The sequence below is a fragment of the Anguilla rostrata genome, chromosome 4 (assembly GCF_018555375.3).
Source record: "Anguilla rostrata isolate EN2019 chromosome 4, ASM1855537v3, whole genome shotgun sequence".
Lineage (NCBI taxonomy): Eukaryota > Metazoa > Chordata > Actinopteri > Anguilliformes > Anguillidae > Anguilla > Anguilla rostrata.
In genome coordinates, this window is record NC_057936.1 from 28,198,702 (window position 1) to 28,221,702 (window position 23,001).

Sequence of the window (23,001 nt, forward strand, 5' to 3'; positions counted from 1 at the left end):
AGATCAAAAATAAAGTTGCACAAATGCAATTATCTTGGAGAAAATGCAGTAATGAAGTTGTTATCCTTTAGTTTGAAATGAAATACAGAAAGAACACATATATAAAACAGGTAAAACTATACATGTTCTGGATCATAAACCCCTTTACCACAAATTTGAGGGTGATATATGGAACTATTAAAGATCTATGAAGCAAAAAGTGAGTAATATACCCTGGTTTCCCTTATGTCTCCAAATCTATCCAAAGTGTCTAAATTGTGCATTGCTGTAAATCATAACATAACAAAAGTTAGAACAAATGTGCTGTTTCCACTCATAGTTTGATTGCAGGAGCACTGAATATCTGAGCAGAGCAATCTCCTGACCACTAGGGGGCTTGCACAAAGGGGTTAAAAGTGGACTGGTGAAGCCCATTCATAATTCCTACTGCTCTTGTTATATGTCCACGGTTCATTGGTGCAATGCAAGCCATTTCATAGCTTCACTTTTACTAAGCTCAGAACTTGAATCCCTACAATTGTATTTCACACACACACAACATTTCATGTCTTCTTGGAATAAATAAAATCTTACACATCACATTATTAAAAACACTATAACACAATAATGTCTTAGCTTAATTCTTTTGATTTTAATACATTTTTGTGTTACTACAACTCATTATGTGCTATACTGTACTATTCTGTTTTATCCAAGGGTGAGATCTTCAATGATGCCACATTGCACCTCATAATGTGACACATGTAATAAATTCAAAGGTATTGGACAGTGGCACATTTGTGTTGCTTTGTCTCCCCAGTACATTGGAGTTGAAATAAACAATGAAATAACAATGAATAATAGGCTAAAGGGTAGGCTATCAGCTTTCATTTGAGGGCAGTTACATCCATATTGGGTGACCTGTTGGAATTACAGCTGCTTGTATACACTTTCCTCCCATTTTTGTGGTGCAAACGTAACAGGACAAACATAATCAGAAATAAAGATTTCATATTTAGTACTTTGCATTCAATGACTGCCTGAAGATTGCAACCCATAGACATCACCAGATGCTGTGAATGTTCCCTGATAATGCTCTGCCAGGGCTGTACTGCATCCATCTTCAGTTACTGTTGGTTTCTGGGGTGCTTTGCCTTCATTCTTGTATTTAGTGAAAAGTGAAAAGCATGTTGCATTGGATTCATTATGGGTGATTGACTTAGTCAGGCAAGAACATTCCACTTTTTGTCCCTGAAAAGCTCCTTAGTAGCTTCAGCAGGAGGTTTGGAGACACTGTCCTGCTGTAAGATGAAACGCTGTCCAATGAGTTTTGAGGTATTAGGTTGGATCTAAGCAGATGTTTCTGTACAGAATTCCTCTTACTGCTGCCATCAGCAGTCACATTATCAATGAAGATGAGTGAGCCAGTTCCAGTGGCAGCCATATATTTCTGAGGCATAACATGTTTAACAGATGAGGTGCTTTGGATCATGAGCAGTTCCTTTCTTTTTCCACATTTTCCTCTTTCTTTTACTTTAAAACTCATTTTGTCTGTCCACAAGACTTTGTTCCTGGTTGTTCTCTTCTTGAGGCTTACCAGTGGTTTGCATCTTGTTATGAATAATGTGAGGTTATTCTGGTATAGGCTTCCCTTGTTGGTAGTCCTTGACACATCTATGCTTACATGTTTTTCAACAGTTTAAAAGGGGGTTTTCGTCACAAATGAAAGTATTCTTCAGTCATCCACTACAGTGGTCTTCCATTGTCCACCAGGACGTCTACTATTTCTGAGTTCACCAGTGAATTATTGCTTTCTAGGAATATTACTTTTGATAGGGGTGATATGTGTGTTTAATAACTTTTTTCATTAAATAAATTACATAATTTTAAAAAGGTGCTTTGTGTTTACTCAGGTTCCCTTTGTCTAATATTACATTTTGCCATTCGGTATGACAAATATGCAACAACAAAGGAAATCAGGGAGCGACTAATACTTTTTCCCAACACTTGATTTTGACACACCCAATATTTTGGCTATGTCTCTAATCGATTTATTCTGACTTTTCAGCCTCGGGGTGGCCTGCTTTACTTGCATTGGCACTTCTTTGGTCTTCATGTTGAAAGACAACAACAACAGACTGCAAATTCCACACCTAGTATCCTATACATCACACTATAGATCTTTTGAAGCTTTCTATTTAACTAATGATGCAAAAACTCATAGCTTACAACAGCTGAGCTCAGCTAAAATGGGGGGGGGACTGTGTTTAAAAAGGATGTTAATTTTGCAAATCACCTTATATGGATATAAATACCCTCAAATTAAAGCTGACAGTCTGCATTTATATGAATCCAATGTGCTGGAGTACAGAGGCAAAACAACAAAAATTGTGTCACCATCCCAATTTTGCATTTAACTGTAAATAACTCCAGCTGGCGTACACTGTTTTTATGTAACATGCTTAGAACTTGCAGTGGTGTGGTGGAAATATGCAATCCCTGCTTACAGCGTGGGAAGAGGGTTTAGCTGCAGACAGGGAATGATTCTGCCAGATCATGAAGCCCACCGGCCCCATCACGGATTCACAGTTATGTTTTACAAGGTCATCAGTGTATTAAAGCAACAAGAATGGGTATAGTTGCCTGGGTGTAGAAACATTTCAAATGGCCTCAAGTGGGTTTCAACAACTGTAAAGTTGAATTTAGTCTTGACTTGATCATTCTGAAAAGCATATTTTAACATTTCCAGTTCTGCTCATTGGTGAGATTCTATATAGTGTTGGTGTTACCTCTGGGGGTCTCAAAAATATCTGTGGAAGACTTCTCAAAATACTAATTTGGAACCAAACTGAAACTACTAACACAACACATGCTGAGAAGGCTATGCATCATTTTTGGGGCATGTTTGTTAATATAAATATTCCTAAAACAGAAGTGGGGTAACTGATGGCCAGCAAAGAGGACATTTAATGTCTTATAATCGTATTATTTTTCCAGGTAACTGTCATATGATAGCATTCATTTTTAATCAAGTATTTAAAAAAAAAAATTGTATGTCAAGATTTCTTTCTGTGTTTCTACAAGTACGTTCTCAAATATGAATTCTTGACAATACCTCAGCTGTTTTTGCATTTTATGTGCATTTTGCCACATTATTTAGAAACATTTATGAAACATTTGAGGTAGCCCACTGATCGCAAGTTTATAGAAGCAAAACTACAGCTGCAATCAATTGATATGTGAGATATATACAATATACAGAAATGTATTCATGATATAAACACAAATATACATGAATGTATTAATTATAAATTAAGGAAAGTGTGATCTTGCATGTTCTCCTTGGTGACAATTTAAAAAAAAAAAAAAAACATTTTGGTTTATTTATCTTTGGTCATTACCTTGATCACTTTTGCTGTAGTTTGTGGCCCTAATGTACACTATCATTCTCATTTCTTGGCATGGACAAAAATAGGACAAGCTTTTAACTTGCATGGTAGAGTAAACTATCTACAGAATACCTTTGTTACCCTGAAAATGATGACTAATTAATATGTGCATGACAGTGAGCATTACAGATTATACTGGATAGTGCATACAGAAATGTGCATTATCTTAATCCAAGTAGACTTGATGAAATTGTCAACTGTGTACCGCTCTATGGAGTTACAAGCCACAGTCCTCACTGGCACAGTTTGAATTCAATCTGAGACTGTGGGACTCATCCACTCACCACCACATGGTGCCTAAACCAAATGAGCCATCAAGCAGCCAACGTTTTCTGTATTTTTGCCAGCATTTTAATCAAAAGTATATCTGATTAACACAGTCCAAATATAGATCAATGTGAAATATATGGGGGGGGGGTTCAGATATTTAATATCCTTGGAGGAAAAAGTAGATGCTAGATCCTTTAAAAAACCCTTTAGCAGTAATGAATTAGTTGTAGCTTTCGGTGTTGTTTGCTATATCACATCATCATTTATCTATTCCCGGACTTACTGTATGTGATGATCACACATCCTTTTGATGCAAAATGTGCCAAACAACAAGACATTGGCAGGGGTTACTTACATTTTCAATGCACTGTATGCTTCACTAATGAAGTGCTGCAGACAGAACTTCTTGGTGGACAAAATCTGCTCTGGAAAGGAACTCTGCTGTGAAGAAAGTTTCTGCTCTGGTGAATTAATTTGGGGGCTCAGTGATAAAGATTTATGCTTTAATTTTTAGCAAAGCCCGCCCAAAATCCATTCTCATGGTCTGATTTTTAATCATTTTCTTGACCTTTCTAAACCTTGATCATGTGTTTTGCAGGCATGAGTCTCAAGAGGTGTGATACTGAAAAAAGCATATTGGAAAAGCATAAACTGTATGAAGGAGTCAGTGTAAATGTATGGTATCCATTTCTGGACACAATCATGCATGGATCACAATCATAATCATGTATGCATGAATGTCATACCAGTCAAAGCTGAGTCTGATAAAAATTCCAGATGTGGTAGCACCAGAAAAACATCTCTTGTTCAACTGGAGGTGGATTTTTTGGGCACAAAGTCAAAATAAAGGGATTTTGAAAGCTTTTCAGAAGTGCATTAATATCATTTGGGTAGGGATTGGTTGCTAGCATTGGCTATATATAAAAATAACAGCTAGCCAGCAAGCAAACTCACTTGAAAAAAAACGAACATGCAAAAAATCTATAAAAGCTATAAATCAAATAGCTAGTAAGGTATTTTGTTAAAACCTTAAACACAAGAGCTGGAGGTCTGATCTGGTATGCTCTGTATCTTGTGATGTCAGCTGCATGTGTCTTGTTCAGATTCTGAATTTCTCATAGAGTGCATTTCATAAAATGAAAGCATTATTTGTCTGAGACCTGATCTGACTGATTAAAACTTCTGGGGTGTGAATATAGGCCATTCATTTTGCATGGCATGCAAAGCTATTCCTGGTATAATGTGCAATTCAGAGGGTAAATCAAGAGTTGCAATTATGGGGGGGTGGGGGGTGGGGGTGGCGGCACCTTTTGGAATGTCAATTTATGATAGAAGGTCTTTCCAGCTTCTGTAACATCAATTCAGTTCTGGAGGGTTTACGTTGGCACATTTGTCTTCAGCTTTTCAGCAATCCAGAAGCTGAGCTCTGCAGTTATTGCACCGGAGGACAATGCAATTAACAGAGCTGGCACAGACAGATCGCAGGTGCCTGTTTCGTCAGAGGAGCCTCTATTGTGCAGTGGATATTCTGCCACTTGAGAAAATGTCAGGTAGGAATAAGGCCAATTGTACTCTGCAGGCCATAGTTGGCACTAGCATGGTTAGGGTTAGGTACCCATCTGTGGAATGAATGCATCACTACATAAAAAGATAAGACATTATCTATATAGGCCACCAGGAAATACATGAACATTTTACCATACAAAATCACAAAACAAATTCCAGGTAAACAAAATGATTTTACAGTGTCTAATTAGTCAGCAAACGCATCAATAAAGTAATCACTAGAAACATGTATATCTGAAACTTGATCTTGGGAATATTTTATTTATATTATTGTAATAATGGGGTAAAATAGCATTGCTAAGCAAGTAAAAAAAGGAGAAATAAAAAGTTGTTTTTCCAAGATTATATTACTTTCATGGGAAAAAAGAGAAACATTATTTTTTTGTAACTTTTTTGTAACAATCTACTGAGAGTTTTGTAAAAACAATGACTTAATTGCTCGATCTATTCACTGTTGAAGCACACTTTGGTGTCTTAAATTGCTATCTCCGATATATCATATGTACAGAAAATAGATATATAGAATATCAATTCTAGTTTTTTTTTGCTGATGAGACTTTGAAGTTAAAAATAGTCAGATAGCCTGTCAGTGCCTTGCGCTAAACATTTTTTAACCTTTGGGATTTATTATTATTTTTCTGCCTTTAAAGGTAGACGCTCAGATATGATGTCAAGCATGTGCAAACAGAGAAACGGTGAAGAAAAGTCACACCCCTTTCAAAGCCCTTCTTTATCTAACACCATTCAAGTGTGAATAATTGCTCCCCTCCTTTGCTGTAATGTCTTGAGCACCCACGGGCATTACCACAAGTAAACAAACCTGGCTGTGAGGCAGATGATGCATAGGAAAAACACAATATGACTAGTTCTTTGTATATTGTAGTATCTCGATACAATCATATATATATACAGTAGTTCTCCTCAATTATGACATTAGGCAAGTAAGAAAATTATTTTTATTTGCATAGAAAAATTGTGCACATCTTTAAGCTAAAATGTGTATGAACTGTGAACATCATGGGACAAGATTTTAGTTTGGTGTCATGATTATCTTTGCATCTTTTTCCTTTGGAAAATGTAAGCAAGATTGCATAATGCTGAGCTTGCATCTAAATAAACTGTCACATGAATAAACCTTCCCATATGTTGTTGGACTCAACACAACACCTGTAAATAACAAGATTACAACAATTAATTACTGCTCCCTATTTCCATCGGAATGCCATATGAAATGAATTATTGGATGCTTACCTGTTGTCAGTATTAATTATAGCAAGCAATATGTGAGTGGATGCATCTGGAAATGGGATAATAATAGTGAATGATCAACTGTTAGATAACAACAGTATAACTGCAGTTTATCAAGTGATACATTTTCTAGCTGCTTGGACCCTGTGTTCGATCAGCATGATCCATGTTTGCAGTATGTTTGTATTTTGACAAACACTGCATGGCCAAAACTACCAGCTTAGAGACAGAAGATTGTCCCGTGTGAAATCCCTCAAAACAACACCCTTTTATTGGAGAAAATGCTCATCAAAGAGCTGGAACCCCACCAAACCTGACATCTACTAGATTATCTAGATCAGTGGTAACGAACACTGTTCCTGGTTATATACCGTCCAGTAGGTTTTCACTCCACCCTAACAAAGCACACCTCATTCAAAGCTAGAGATCCCATTGAGCTGATAATTAGTAGAATCAGGTGTGCCAAATTATGGTTGAAATGAAAACCTACAGGATGTTAGATCTCCAGAAACAGGGTTGGTTACCACTGATCTAGATGAATCAACGACCATCTGACATAAGCAAGCAGTATACAAGAACAATTTCTAGCAAGTGGACAAATTAATTAATTCTTATTTGCTCTAGTCATTGAAAAAAATGCATCTCAGGAGAGAGATGCAAAAAAGCCTGAATGAATACGTGTCACATATAACATTTTTTTATATAATATAATGCATAATCTGTATTCAATCATATTTAAAAACTCATGTAACATGAACTCATGCTGTTTTTTTTTCATAACAGTATGAGAGGTATATTTTTGCATTCAAAGTGAAATTGCCAAACTTAATGCTTGTTCAATGCAATTTAGATCATTTTGTATCTACACTGCAACACATCTGCAGTGCAATTATAAAAGATGCTGGTTTAAGAGGAATACATTATGTGTGGTTTTGGTTTCATTATGACCCATCATATCAGCTGCTTTCTTTCCCCTTAATACATGTGCATCAACCCACAGTGAACTGGTAGTTTCATCATGTTTAATATACTTGTCCAGGAGATGCATTGTCAATGCATGCACCCCAAAAAAGCCTCCTCAGGCAAATCATTTTGCCAAGATAGCCTCCTGCAGTAGGAAAATGTGGCATGTATTAGTTGTTTACTTTGTGTATTTTCATCTTAGCTGGATGTAGGTCTGAAGCATTTGCTTATTATTTGATTTTTGTATTTATTTTTGTAGTAGTAAAAGTTGTTCATGAGTTGAGTAAGTGTCAAGCATTGCATTGATGAATTTGTGATGCTTTGCAGTCGTGCGGTCCATCTCTGTCAAAAGAGCCCGTGAGAAACCCAAAGTAGTGTATGCAGTTATGGCTTATTAATATCAAGCTGCAATGCAAAAAGGTGGCCATTAATCTGAAACCAACCACTTTTCAGAAAAAATACTATAAAAGTACTATTAAAATTATACGAAGGGATAGGTTTCAGCACTATTGCTAAGTAATACATGATCACGCTGTATTATTAGAAAAACAGTGCAGAGTTTATTAGTAGAATTCACCTATCATATATAATGAAGACATGCTCAAAAAATATTCAACAAAAAAGAGAAATATACTGAGTTAGGAAAAAATAATAGAAATAACACATGGAAAAGGATTTGAAATAACTGCATGACAATTACAAAGGCAGCTACATAGGTTAGACACAGTAAATTGAATCCCAATTAGAAGTATGCATCAGCTATAAAAGAGGCCTGACAAATCAGAACTTTGATATGTTAGTTTCCAAAGCAACATGAGTTACAAAGAGTTAGTCGGTGCCAAAATTTCAGGTGCATCGATCAAAAAACTGTAAACATAATTTTAGTATGGCAAAAGGAACTATGACAACATATGCCAAACACAACCAAACTGCATCGGTGAAAAGAAACCGTGGTGAACAGATGGACACATAACAGGACAGTTGCTGAATAATCCAAGACTATGGCCTCAAATATGACCGCAGAATTGAATCAATGCCTGCGTGATCCAGTCTGCACAAAAATGGTACATAGTGAGCTTCACAAAGCTGCTATTTGGAAATTGCCTGTATCCAAGGCGAATGCTCTAAGAACAAAACCTGAGCAATGGATATGAGTAATATGGTCTGATGAGTCATCAAGTCATCTCTTTTTTCCTACATGTCAATGGGTTTATATCTGAAAACCTTTCTGCCTGTTTTGGATTCTTAAACACAGTGGTGGATCTGTAATGATATGGACAGCCATCTCATCGGAGTCACTGGGTCTGACGATTGTTCTGCATTGTTGTATAAAGGCCAAGGAATGTGAAGCCATTTAACAAGGCAAGGTACACCCTATGGGGCAAACACTGCTTCCTCATGATATCTCCCATATGCCAAGATGATAATGACCCCATACACACTGCTGCATAACTTAAAGAGTGGTTTCATGAACACCAGAATTAAACCAAACACCTTCCATTACTTCCACAATCACCAGATGTAAACATCATTGAACCTTTATGAGAAGATCTGGACCACAGAGTGCAAAACAGCTTTCCACCTCCTTCATCCTCCTAAACACTGGAGGCTTTCCGTCATGAAGATTAGTCCAATACCCCACTATACACAGATCATAACTTTTATAACAGCATTCCACAAAGGATTCAAGGTGTCCTGATGGGGAAGGGTGGCCCTACTCCAAATTAATTGATATTTATATTTTTATATTTTTCCATTATTATGTCCACCCCTTGTATATTTATGAAGTAGTTCAAATGAACAGTTCTAATAAGATACCAATTACCACCAGTTTGATCATTGGCTAAACCAAGGATTATGCCTACAGAATGAGAGTAGACTATTTTTAAATGAAAAAATAGTAATTTAACTATCCATTCGCACGAAGGAACATTCCTTATGTTCCCTTAAACATGTCAGATCCTTTATTATCAACAATATGCACTTATATCTTAGAGGTTCCACTGTATATTTGTATATTTATTTAACCCAAGCATATCTTTGACATTTTGACATTTGTAAAGACTGTCCCTTTCTCAACAGCCACCATCAGACAGTCTTGACTGCCCCAAAATAGCAATGTCTGAGTAGTCTGAATTGGTTAAAGTGCAGATTAATTATTAGGACCGAATTAGGCAAATGTTTTTATTGACACATTCCCTTTTGCACCACCAAACCCTTTTTTGATGGAAAAACCTATCACCAACATGGATGGACGTTAAAAATATTCAGTTAGCAAAGGACAAAATGAACAATTCCACATGCACCCCAGTTTGTGTGCACGAGCACTGTCACATAAATAAGGCCCTAATGTTACTGAATTTTACATATGTTTTAAAAGGATACTGTATGTTTTGGTTTTACCGATACCAGATTTTTAGTGGATAGATTCCTAAGTTCTACTGTTCTAGTCTTTTTCTAATCTTTTATATTTTATGACAGTGCCTTAATGTTATTGGAACTTTATGGTTCTCCAGAAAATAGATTCTTGCAAATATGTTTTTAAAAACTCATTGTTGTCTCAACAGCTTAAATATAGCTACTGTGACATATTGGAATGAAGTGAAATAACAAGAAAACATGCTTTGATTGTCATAACAGCTTGTCATGAAAGTATTTCATGAAACGTCATTATGATAATGTATATTCAGCTCTCTGTTCACCACCTCTTGCTCCCCTTTTTGTCAGGCATTATTCAGACAATAAAATCACATTTGTATTTATTCCCAAGCGCAGTAGAGTTATTTAAAAAGTCACTTTTAGACATTCCAGTTTGCATACTGTGATATTGCATTCATCAAAGCAACATTTCCCCATCTCATTACTGTCAGTTCATTGTTATGTAAAATAAACTTTGAATGGATACTAATTACGTCCTCCACTCAACAACAGTTCTCATTTTGTGTTCTTCATCTAACAGATATTGATTTAGCTTGCAGGGGCCCAAGAGTCCTGACATGAGATTCAAAACCTTTGAAAAAAATAAATGAATAAATAAAAAAATAAGTAAATAAAAAAGCTACTAAAGACTTGCCTGAAATAATACATTCATCTGTTTATATTGCAAACTGTCTCATGCATACAATAATAACTTAAAATGCTTGCAGTCCTTAAGGACTTTGTAATAAAACTAAATTGCTAAAATGAATGATAAAACAAGACTAAAAATTTATGAACAGAATGCATGAGAAAAGTAATTTTTCACTGCATCATGCTTCTGCCAATTGAGCAGATAACAGCTACTGCAGCTTTCTAAATGTAAATTCAACAGCTATATATGTGTGTGTGTGTGTGTGTGTGTGTGTCAGAGCTATTGCTGTGTCAGAACACCTTCTGTTGATTAATGAGTAATGCAAAAAATGTAATTGATTTAATAATCCAATAAAATAATGATATATAAGCTTAACCCCCATTAAAAAATTGAGGGCTTTTCATAAGAATCCTTCCTGGCTTAAATAAGTTTGTTTTGTATTTTCTTTATTCTGTAGTGATTATATTTACTAATCTAATACTGGACGAAACCAGATTTCTTTTTCCAAAAATACCCCAGGATGTATACAACACCAGGATAAAAGTTTTTAGTGGACTGAACCAAGCCGTAAAATTTGATATGCGTTTTTCCAAAGGTGGGCCCAAATGTCCCCAAAACTTCCTTAAATGGCACCAAAGCTCTCCAAATTGGAATATTGTGTATAATTTCCCCCCCCACCATATTCCACTTTTAGATGCCAGTTCCATTGAGGGTCATATCCTCTGGAACCCCACAAAACAAATATTTTTATTTATTTACCCATCCTCTCTTTTTGACTAAACACTGTATTTCAGTCAAATGGTGTCCTTTTGAAGAGTTTCTATGTACAGAATGTGGTAATGGTTATGAAGGGTTACTTATCAAACTAAATTCACAGATACAATCAAACGACTTGGTTTTACCTTGCTGTGTGCGCTGACTAGCATCGAGCTGTCCAGCTCGCTGTAAACCAGGCTTGTAAGCACTAGGCTGCTGTAATTTGGATATGGATGAAATAAGGCCCAGAGTCCCAGAACCCCTTTTATTCGTTATTATTTTACCTTTTTTCGTCTTTCAACAACAGTCTCACACGCAGGCACACATACAAATCTCACCCTGGTAACAAGAGGGTGAGAGCCCACAAGGAGGACAATTACAAAAATATAAAATCAAATCATAAATGATTTACTATAATATAGTATGCTTTATCACTACTGCAGTGTTTTTTTTGCAAGCATTTGCCAATAAATGAACAAAGCTCCGATAAACAATTATGCTAAGCTTCCACTCCTGTGAAATGCGAAAACACAGAGTGAAATTAATTATACACCAGGATAGCCAATACATAATTTCAGCTAGAGGAAAGCCATGAACTACATTCGAAAGCTATGTAAATTTTCTTGAAAAGACAACACTGTAAGGTTACTGTAATGTACAATGGGTTACCAAGCAGGAGTAAAAAACAAGATAGGTAGATCATAGAGAGGGTCAGTTTTTTCATGTAGTAGCATTTAGGTAACTCGGCACTGGAATGTCTAATTGATTTTTTTTTTCAGTTTGTAACGTAAGAAGTTGAAGAACAACGGCACTTTTTTGCATTAGAAATTCTATTCACGAACATAGAAATGCTAATTTGCAAATGCTCCTAAAAACAGTTTCAGCTCAATGTAAATAACGTATAATGTATAATGACTTTTGCTAGCCAGTATACAAAGACCAGATTGATTGCCTAGGGATCAAAGGAGATTTTAATTATATCAATACCATATCTGTAGTATTAGCAATTTTGTTTGACATGTTGCAGACAGTTATTGGATTATAAAATACTATAATCATCAACCTGGAGTGTCAATTTCAGCCCTCCTTTGGGGAAGGGGACTGTCTTGTTATTTCTTCTGTTATATCTACCGATTGAGATAGATTTTTTCAAAGTGCAAAGAGTCAATGGTGTAGGTGTTACAGTGGTGCACCTTGAATCAGTGACCGTCAAAAGTGTCTAATTGGGGCTATAAGAAATTAAAATATATTAAGGCAGTATATAATTTCTAAAAATCCTTTTGACAAAGATGTTCTGCAATGAAAGAGACAATAACCACTTCCTATACACACATGTACGCACAGATGCACACATCATGTGACACTTCTTTCTTCTTGCCTGTCGTTAATCAACTCTCTCCTCTTTTGCAGTTAGCCAGTTGGAAGTGCAGTTACCATAGTAACAGAATTACTAGCAAGGATATGCTTATTTATTTCTTCTATTTTTTCCCTCTCAGATAAAAATATGTAATGAGCATGGGCAAAAAAAAGTGCCCAAATGTACTGCAAGAGAATATGTTTGAGCTTGCAAAATTACAATTATGAGAGGAAAAGTGATTTTTAAATAAATACTCCATGACTTACTTACAAAATCATATCCTATCATGCCATTCAGCATTTTCATCCATGAATGCTTCCCCAAGATTACGACAGACATGTTAAACACCTTGCAGATATAAATGACTCCATGCAACCAGGGGAGTTGTCAAGAATGAGGCTTTATGTTGGACACCAAAATTGGAGAATAATGAGAGTAATCAGCTGGTCAAACAAACTCCTTTCATTTGTAGCCGAATATTGCACTAATTGTGAATATCTACTAATTGTGAATAAATTAAAGGTTGTACAGACCTAGTCCATACTCCAAATATGCATTTAAAAGGGGTTTAATAAAGGCACACTGTTCATTGCATTAGAAACACTGATTTATTTCATCAGGCTTGAAGTCTAGAACTGTGATCACACCCGGTCATGAAGACATGACTGCAGACTCTCCATTTGACCATTAATAACAAAGGGTGAGAACATACTGTAATTAAAACCATAGAATAGATGGGAGGGAGGGATGCCAGAAACAGCTGACGGGAAGAAAATGATTTACTACATGCTGCTAATGAAGCCTGTGGTATCTTTGAAAACACTGAAGCATGAAAAGTTCAAAAGGTTTCTTGCGTTTAATCAAAGTTTGCAATACAAGAACATTTGTTCACACGGAAGCCAGTCAGACAAGATGAATCTTGTCACTCTAAACACCAAGGGCAATTATATGGCACACTTGCAGTGGTTGAGGCAGAGTTTATCTGTTTGCAAACAGGCACTTTAGCATCCTTTTTTTTGATAAGCCTTGCTGATTTAACATGACATCAAGCACAGAAAAGAAATGATTTATCTCTTAGACTTAACACTTTAACCCTGTATATAGATACAGTGGAAACCACATACTGTAGGCTCGTATCTCAGATAAAACTTGAACAGAGTGAAGTCTGCGCCTTGCTTCACCTTCAATTGACATTATTCACACATTCCAGTATTTGGAGTGAGATCATAAAGAATAATGCTGAATTTTAAATGTTGCAACCATTCATATCTTAGCTTATTATTTATTATTACAGTGTCGGATGAGTGGCATTGCTAGGGTCAGTGTTACTGCTAGCCCAGCAGTTTGCCAGTAGGACACAGCTGTGTTTTGAGTATGCATATTATGCTAATCTTACATGGCACATTACATTACATTACAGGCATTTGGCAGACGCTCTTATCCAGAGCAACGTACAACAAAGTATATAACCATAACCAGGAACAAGTATGACGAAAACCCTAGAGAGAAGTACCGGTCCAAGTGCAGGGAACAACCGCATAGTTCAACTTGGACCCTGAAGGTTAAACTGTTTAACACTAACACAAACGAGAACAGCAACAACGTAGTCTATGCAAAAATACAAGCAGTAGTTAAGACAGGTGCATTAACTAAGTCACCTACAAAACAACTACCTAGTTACAACCCTAAGCTTACAGTCATTTACGGGGAGGTAGGGTGGGATGGGGAGAGGTGCAGCCTGAAGAGGTGAGTCTTCAGTTGTCGCTTGAAGTGGCTCAGTGTCTCAGCTGTTCTGACCTCCACAGGGAGGTCATTCCACCATCGTGGGGCCAGAACAGACAGGAGACGTGTTCAGGAAGCGCAGGTGCGAAGAGGGGGAGGTGCCAGGCGTCCTGAGGTAGCAGAACGGAGGGGACTGGCTGGCATGTAGGGTTTGAATATCTTGTGGAGGTATGCTGGGGCTGATCCCTTCACTGCCTGGTAAGCTAGGACCAATGTTTTAAATTTGATGCGAGCTATAACAGGCAGCGAGTGGAGGGTAGTGAGCAGGGGAGTGACGTGGGAGTGTCTGGGGAGGTTGAAGACCAGATGAGCTGCAGCATTCTGAATGAGTTGCAGGGGTCTGATGGCAGATGCCGGTAGTCCAGCCAGACTACCGGCATCTGCACACGGTGGGAATTCACACAGAGCAGTCTGAGACCCTAGGACTTCTACAACATACAGAATACCATAGGCTGTCTTTATTATGATCATGGATTATCCTGATTATGCAACAGTTTCTTCTTTGCAATTAAAACATATATTGCCTGGGTGATTGTGTACAAGTCATTGGAATGACCTGTTCTCTTCTGGTCACATCTGAAAAGGTGGCATCAAACGTCAGCCCAGGGGTAGACAAGCTGGACGTACAAAACATCCTGGCAGAGTGTTTGTGGATGATAATCCCAATAAAAACATTTTACACATTCAGTAAACAATAAACAAAGCAAATACTATGTTCCAGTCAAAAAATAAACCAATTTTAACAAAAGTAACAGTTGACAAAAATCTATCAAATTAAGAATTAAAATTTGAGTGCCCTGGCATACCTATGTCAACAGTGCTTTCCAACACACTACTTTTGAAGAACAGATAGCAGGGAGACTTATTAACATTACATATTTAATGATTGCTTATAATGGATTGTTTACACAGCACCTCTCATATCAGCATTTACAATCCCTTATTTTCTAAAATCCTTGTTAATATTAACTTGATTATCATTGCTATGTGATCAAACTATGTAGTTAGACCACAGACTGCCAACCAAGTTTGACCTCGGCCTGTTGCTAGTTGGTGGGCCAGAACATAGCTGCCCAATTAATAAGCCTATCATTAGGCCTACATTACAAATCACACATAAAATATTGCTTACGTATCTGAGCAGCTGGCCTACATAAGAAAATAAAACGAATTCAATCTGATAAAATTGCCAATAACTGTTGGATTATCCTTCAGATGCATTTCAGATAATGCATTTGTTTGCCTAAGGAATTGTGGATTGTTTAACTCTCATACAAAAACCCTTATTTGTGTATTAGAGACCACCACCTTGCCCTCCTGTGAAGGCAGAGGATTCTACCTCAGTAAAACTATGGTGAAATGGGTATCTATATGAATCAGATGAGTTTCAGACAAGGCACGTGCCCTAGGTCAGCGGTGGCCGACTCAGTTGCTGGGCCTGCTGGTTCTTGTTTTTACACAGCACTTAATTGATCAATAAGCAGTTGATTATAGTTAACTCACCTCATCTGTTTCTTTGGTGAGTGGTTGTTGTCTTTGAAGTGAAAACAAAAACCAGCAGACCCTGCAGCTCTCCAGGAACTGGATTAGCCACCCCTGCCCTAAGGAATGCACAATTTTGATTCAGATACCACCTTTGCCTTATTTTAATACAGAATGACCTAATGATAGCAAACCAGTCACATGTTTGACACTTGCATGTTCAAGATTTCATAATTTGAGTTGATAAAATTGACTAAAACCTAAAATTAGCCGTTCCAGAGGTGACCCCCCTTCTCTTTGCATGGGGGGGATTCTTTACCTGCCAAGATGCAATCTGAAGAGGTCAGTCTTGAGTCTATGCCAAAAGCTGGTCAGTGACTCTGCTGTTTTGGCTTCTCTTATTCCATTGTAGGGGGCTAGAACAGACAGGAGATGAAAAGTATGTGAAGAGTATGTGACCAAGAGGAAAAATTGCCAAGTGGAGTGGTCTGGTTGGTGTGTAAGGTCAAATGGTAGTTGGTACATGATGATGAGCCATTACTTTCACTGCAGTGAAGCCATTCCTGGTAGGCCAGCACCAGAGTATTGAACTGAATGCAGGCTATTACCATTTCCCGATGGAAGGATATCGACAGAGGCGTGACAGGGGTGGAATTTTTGGGAGTTTGTACACCTAGTACACCTGCAGCATTCTGAAAGAGTTTTAGAGGCCTGATGGCACAGGAAGGGAGACCAGTGAGGAGAGAGTTGCTGTGACTCCAGTTGGGAATGCATGAGGGCCTGGACCAGGAACTGAGTGGCTTTGGTGGCAACAAAGCAGCAGATTCTTCAGGTGTTGCAGAGGAAAAATCTGCAGGCCAAGATCACCAACACTGTTGCCAGCGAAAGTCAGGTAGCTGTTGAGTGCCACACCAAAGTTCATGGCAGTTTAGGTGGCAGTTACAGTAGTGTTGCCCAGGGGATGGAAAGGTCCTGGAGGAGAGATTTAGTAGGAATGTACAGAGGCTCAGTCTTGACTAGATTAAGATTTAGGTGTCAGCTGTTCATCTAGAAGATGTAAGAAGGCAGGCTGACATGCTTGAGTAGACCTGTGTGTCAGAGGGGGGAAAGGAGAGAAACAGTTGAGTGCCATCAATCGGGTCCAGTGAATAGAAGGTAGGTGAGCCAGCAGATGTACTGAGGCATCAGGTTATCTAAAGGGAGAGAATATACACAAGAGGGTTGGCTGGGGTGGGCATCAATGCGGAGGAGACTGTAAGATTGTGCTGGAGAGATTATGTGAAGTAACTGCAGTTGTATGCTACTTCCATGTGAAAGTAGGCTACAAATTCATCTGCAGTGAGAGAAGAGGGAGGTGGGGGAGGGGGTGGGCAGTGGAGGGAGAACAACAGTTTATGTGGGTTACAGCATGTTGCTTGAATCTTATGTAAAGTTTAGCTCTGTCAGTCACTTATAACGTATTCAAGCATTACTTTCCATGGCCAGTGTACTGTTATTACTATGTACAATAAAGTGAGTATATTTCACAAAAAAACTGGCCAAACTGAAAGTGACACATTTTTCCGAGTAGACCCATGGGTCTGTTTCACATTTTGCAGTGATACAGAGTTGCAATTAACATGTGATAAATAAGTAACTTGCAATTAAGTCCAGTTTATTTCAGGACATAATACATATTTTAAACTCACCACAGATTGCATCAGGGAAATAAAATATTTTAGGGTGTTTGTCATTTTCAGCTCATTAACATTCATGAAGAGGTAAGAAAACGAAATGCCTTGGTAAATGAGTCATAGGACTAAAAGCAATATTTTAGCCCAATCCCTGAACAGAGGAATTCAGTGGATTACCATTCCAGTAATGGATTCAATGTTTAATCTGCAACAGTTAATTGTAGAGGATAACAGTAGTTCTCTAATTAGCACAGTACCATTGAACCTCAGAGGTACAAAGCTCAACATTACAGACTGACTTGGCATACAAACAGGGAATGAGTCTAGAAGTAGCACAAGCAGTTATGCATTTTAAAACCTCTTATGCAATGTACATATGATCCATGTTATTACAAAACTATTATTATAACTAATTATTACTGTTATCTAAATTCCGCTGGGTGTAATGGGTATAATGTCTTCTCCTCAGCAGATTGATGTTCCCTCTACAACTTTACCTCACACTGGTGCCGTGACTTTAATTATATGGACAGATTAGAACTCACAGCCTGGTCAGTATTAACTGGTAATTAACCAATTTGCCAACCTGGTGATTATTATTTATTTTTTTAAGTTAATGTTCTAATGAAATTCTTAGTGTGCATGGTATTTAAAATGATATTTTAACTTACAGTGAGAATGCAAGACAGGTAGACTTTTTTTGATAACAGTTGTCAACGACATACTGATTTTTATTATGCTGCATCTTATTATGTTTCCTAGTGTAAAAATAATGTTCTGATATAATGCAAGAGCAATTAAAGTAATCAGAAAAATGCTGCTAACCATTCTTATACATGATTCAAAGGATAACTTGGGCAGTTTACCATCATTTAGTAAGTCACAAACATTTAAGAGTTCCTAACCACTCTCATTCCTTGAGAGTTCATATCTCTGAGGTTCTATTATAATGCATATTCATTATATGCAGTACCTAAACAGTCCTATAGAGATTTATTAAAATCCTAGTTGAAACATCATCATTGATAATTGTGATAAGCAGTTAAGTGAAATTTACCACCATCAGTCTTACAGTACAGTTGACTTTTATTTTTATTGCATGTTTGACTGCCATGGTGACTGGATTGCCATTGTGTGGTACTATTAAAGTAAGTGTTTCCTCTCACTGTTACCCCTGGCAACATCATGTTATCTGCTTTCCTCATATATTCATTTGACCGCACTGCCTGGAAAATACAGGCCTTTGCAAATAAAACATAACTTGTTGGACAAAGGTCATCCGTTCAGGTTTAAAGGTAAAAATGAGCAGTGTTTAACAAGACCTTTGTTGACCATTACCATGATCCATTACTATAATTTTCTTTGAGAATAATCTCACAATATTAAATGTGGGTAGAAAGTATGTGGAAAAAATAAGAAATGAGTGGACTGGATTTTTCAAATATATTGCAAATATATTGTAAGTTACATTACATGCATGACAGTATAATTGTCATGAGATCCTTAAAATCTTTGGAATAATGCATAATGGGTAATGTTGCATGTAAAAGGACTTGCGAGGCTGATGTGACTGCTTATTTTCATTTAGCCACATTGAACAGCTTTTGCTAGAATGGTGCCATCTGGAGCATCTGAACTACACAAACACAATCCATCAATGATGAAATCATAATATTGCAAATAACCAGACTAATCCCTCTTCTCTGGAACTGAAATTCAGAGAATGTGCATCCAGAATCGATCAAATGTGTTGTAATGTGGCTCATACATTGGTTATGCAACTGTAACATTATGCATTTTTAAATAAACATTTGATTTAAAAAAGAAAATTAAATGTAGTGTTTCAGGAAAAGTGTTAAAGATACATTTTTTAAAACAGGTTTGAATATTGGTAATTATTAATGATAGGAGTTTCTAAACATTCTATTTAACAAGCAAACACTTCCTACAGTAGTGTATATCGAGGCATTCATAAAAATATTATTTCCCACCAAAACTTTATATTGCATCATAGCAACAAGACACATCCAACAATAACCTTAGATATGCCAGTACAGTGATGAAAAACACTTCTCACTGGATAGCAAAATGAACAGGACAAATCTTTGTGGAATTATACCATGTCATCCTACTATTATCACATGTCTCATTAAGGTTTTTTAGAAGATCTCAGACCCGTGCAAAATAAATGGAACTTTTTCTTCATTGTCCAGTGAATCGCAACATTATGTAGTAACACACAAGCAGTCGTTGGGACGTAATTGGCTTTTCAAAGATTTTACTAATTTTGCGAACCCATCAGCTTGGTGAAACTAAATTCTTGGAGGAGTGGTTCAGAAAATTTGGTTATGAACCATAGCCAGGACACACACGAAGACGTACGTATGACTGCTTGTACTCAATTATTTGTGTTGTGTAATGTTTTTGGTATTGTTATATCGACGTTAGTCGCACAAGACAACTATTAGCCTTTGCTGCTCAGAACTTTTGTATTGGGGATAACTAACAAACTAAGGTGTTTGTATAGTGGCATTGTTAGCGTACGTTGGGCAGTGTCAGGAGCTCGTAATGTACTGGCTCATAGTGGCCTGTTTAGTAGGAACTCATATCACTCACAATGAAACTGGGTGTTTTTCAAGAAGTTCGCGTTGTTCCCTAATGTGGAGATTTCACATGCTGTAGCTAGTGTAAGCATTCATAGGTAGCTCAGTAGCTGAGTAGCTAAGTCATGCGTTATGTTTGATGCATAGATTTATAGCCACAGCCAAAATCAATGTGTCACAATGTGTAATGCTGGACCCAAACGCAGGACTCGAACACAGAGGCTTAGGAGAAAAGCAACTGGTTTATTGAGAGGTAACCAAACTGAGCAGGGCAATTCAAAACCGGAACTGGACCAGAGCCGGAGCAGAGCCAGGACTGAGCAGGACTGGAGCTGGAGAAGGACTTAGCAGGAACAGGGGCAGGACCGAGCAGGTTGGGGCTGGAGCAGGGATGAGCAGGAACAGGGGCAGGACCGAGCAGGTCTGGAGCTGCAGCAGGGGTGAGCAGGACCAGGGGCAGGACCGAGCAGGGCTGAAGCTGGAACAGGACTGAACAAAAACAGGGGCAGGACCGAGCAGGTCTGGAGCTGGAGCAGGGCTGAGCAGGGCCAGGGGCAGGACTGAGCAGGGCTGAAGCTGGAACAGGCCTGAACAAAAACAGCAGCAGGACCAAGCAGGTTGGGGCTGAGCAGGAAAAGCAGCAAGACCGAGCAGGGCTGAGCAGGCACCGGAGGAGATCAGGCCTGGACAGGGCTGGACTGGGAGGCCGGCGAAGGGCAGGCTGGACACGACTGACAGGGAATAGGAAACGCAGACAAGACAGGGACGAACAAAAACGAGACCGGACAAACACGACAACAGGGAAGACACAGACTGGGGAACCCGAACGCAAAGTGGCGAGTAAAAGTGGATAAGAGCTACCGGGTAACAAGACTAGAGAGAATTTGCGATCTTTTACGCAAGCCGATGAGAAGTTGCAACGAACAGAGGCAACGATCTGGCAGGGAGTGGTAGGCGAGCTGAGAATAAATACTGGTGAGCGTGACGGGAAAGCCTGCGGAATGCAGGGGAAACAGGTGAGTAAAATTAGGAATTCAGAGATCGCGGAAACCGAGACCCGCCTCTGCTGTGGAGGCGAGCGAAGATGGTGAAAAAAGAGACAAGATACACGAGGCAAAACAGAAAACATGAGAAACGGCAGGGATGTGACACAATGTTTACTCTTAAACATTGTAAGAGGCAAATTTATATGCTTTATAACTGACAAAAAGCATTTTAATAATTTTTGGAGAGGTTTCGGACCCCTAGATATCTCAGACCCCAATACTGATGAAAGGACAGTAATTCCCACATGGAAATGATGCAAAAGTGAGTTTAATGAGTCAGAACAGCAGACTTGTAGTGAAATGATTATGTTATGATTTACAGCAAAGCTTAATTTAGACATTTTGGATAAATTTAGAGACACTAAAGGACACCAGGGTACGCTGCTTAGTTTTTTCTTCATACATATATGTGTGTATATATACGCACCATCCATACTACCTTCATTATAATGCTGAAATACAATTACTGTAATGATTGAATTATATTTTCATATCTTTTTAACAAGTTTATTCATTGGTCAAACCATTTAATTAAGGTGCATGAGAAAAAATTATGGGCTGCGTGTTGTACATTTTTTGCTGTGCAATCAGCACAGGTGAAGATGTTATGCTACAAAATAAATTGATAAGAACATGGGACCATTGGAAGCTAAAATACCATAGAGTTGGATGCATGTTTACATTATGGCTTACATCCTGCAAACTGGAGAAAAGGAAAGACCGCTGCACTAATCCCAATGGGTGGTCAATACGCTTCCCCCTTGTGACTAATGCTATAGGTGGGCCGTGGGCGACTTCCGACAATAATAAAATCATTATTTTACGTTCAACATAATGGAAATCATTAAGGAAATAACAAGTTACAGTTTTTCTAAAATATAAACTATTCATATCTGCTTGAACAATATTATGAAACTATTCATTTTTTGTAACAACAATATTAACATGAATTACAATTACGTCTTCCTTTTTTCCAGTTTTTTTTTAACAATGACATCAAGGTAAAGTTTAAAAATGACATACTCTTGTAACTTTAAAGTACAACACTTGTACATAAGATGTATGAGGTGAGGGAAAGGTAAGGGAGAAATTAGAGTAATTTAAAATGTTTCACTTAAAACATTCTGTGCTTCCTTGTAACATCAACTATGCAATTTAACACAAATAAATATGAAAATGTGACTGGGTATTACTGTGTTTTGGCAAGAAGAATTAAAGTGTATTAGCACATATTGAAAGCATCACATATATCATGCTTTGCTGCCTCTCCTGAGCATAGTCTCTAAATGATATGGGGGTGTTTTGAAAACCTGGGACCATACACTTTTCAGATATGCTGCCACTTATATCAAATAAGTGTCATAGAACGTGTTGCCACCCCACGACTACAAGATAATCTCTGCCTACAAGAAAAATAAAAATCTCAAGGACCATCTGGTAAGCAGCGAACTACCAAAAATCAACATGGTACATGCACAAGGCCTGGTATTTTACAAACAGTTAAAAACAACACTACATATACAACATACTGTACATAAATAAACAAGCACTTACAGACAACACAGAAAAACTGCATATATGTATAAAGGGTAAATATTGTGACATAAAATATGTAGGTGAAGCAGGAAATTAAATTAGGACTAGATTAACACAACACATGCATAACAATAGAAATCATAGGGACCCGGACACACACCTAGGGGCTCATTTCCTTCATCATGGACTTGAGTCACTAGAAATATTGGGCCTGCAAACAA

At 37.7% G+C, this 23,001-nt stretch overlaps 1 long non-coding RNA gene across 1 annotated transcript in view; it reads left to right on the forward strand.

Moving 5' to 3' along the window:
- The window catches only part of LOC135253118 (uncharacterized), a 96,203-nt gene that overhangs the window by 68,865 nt on the left and 4,337 nt on the right, over positions 1-23,001 (forward strand). The window lies entirely within an intron of this gene.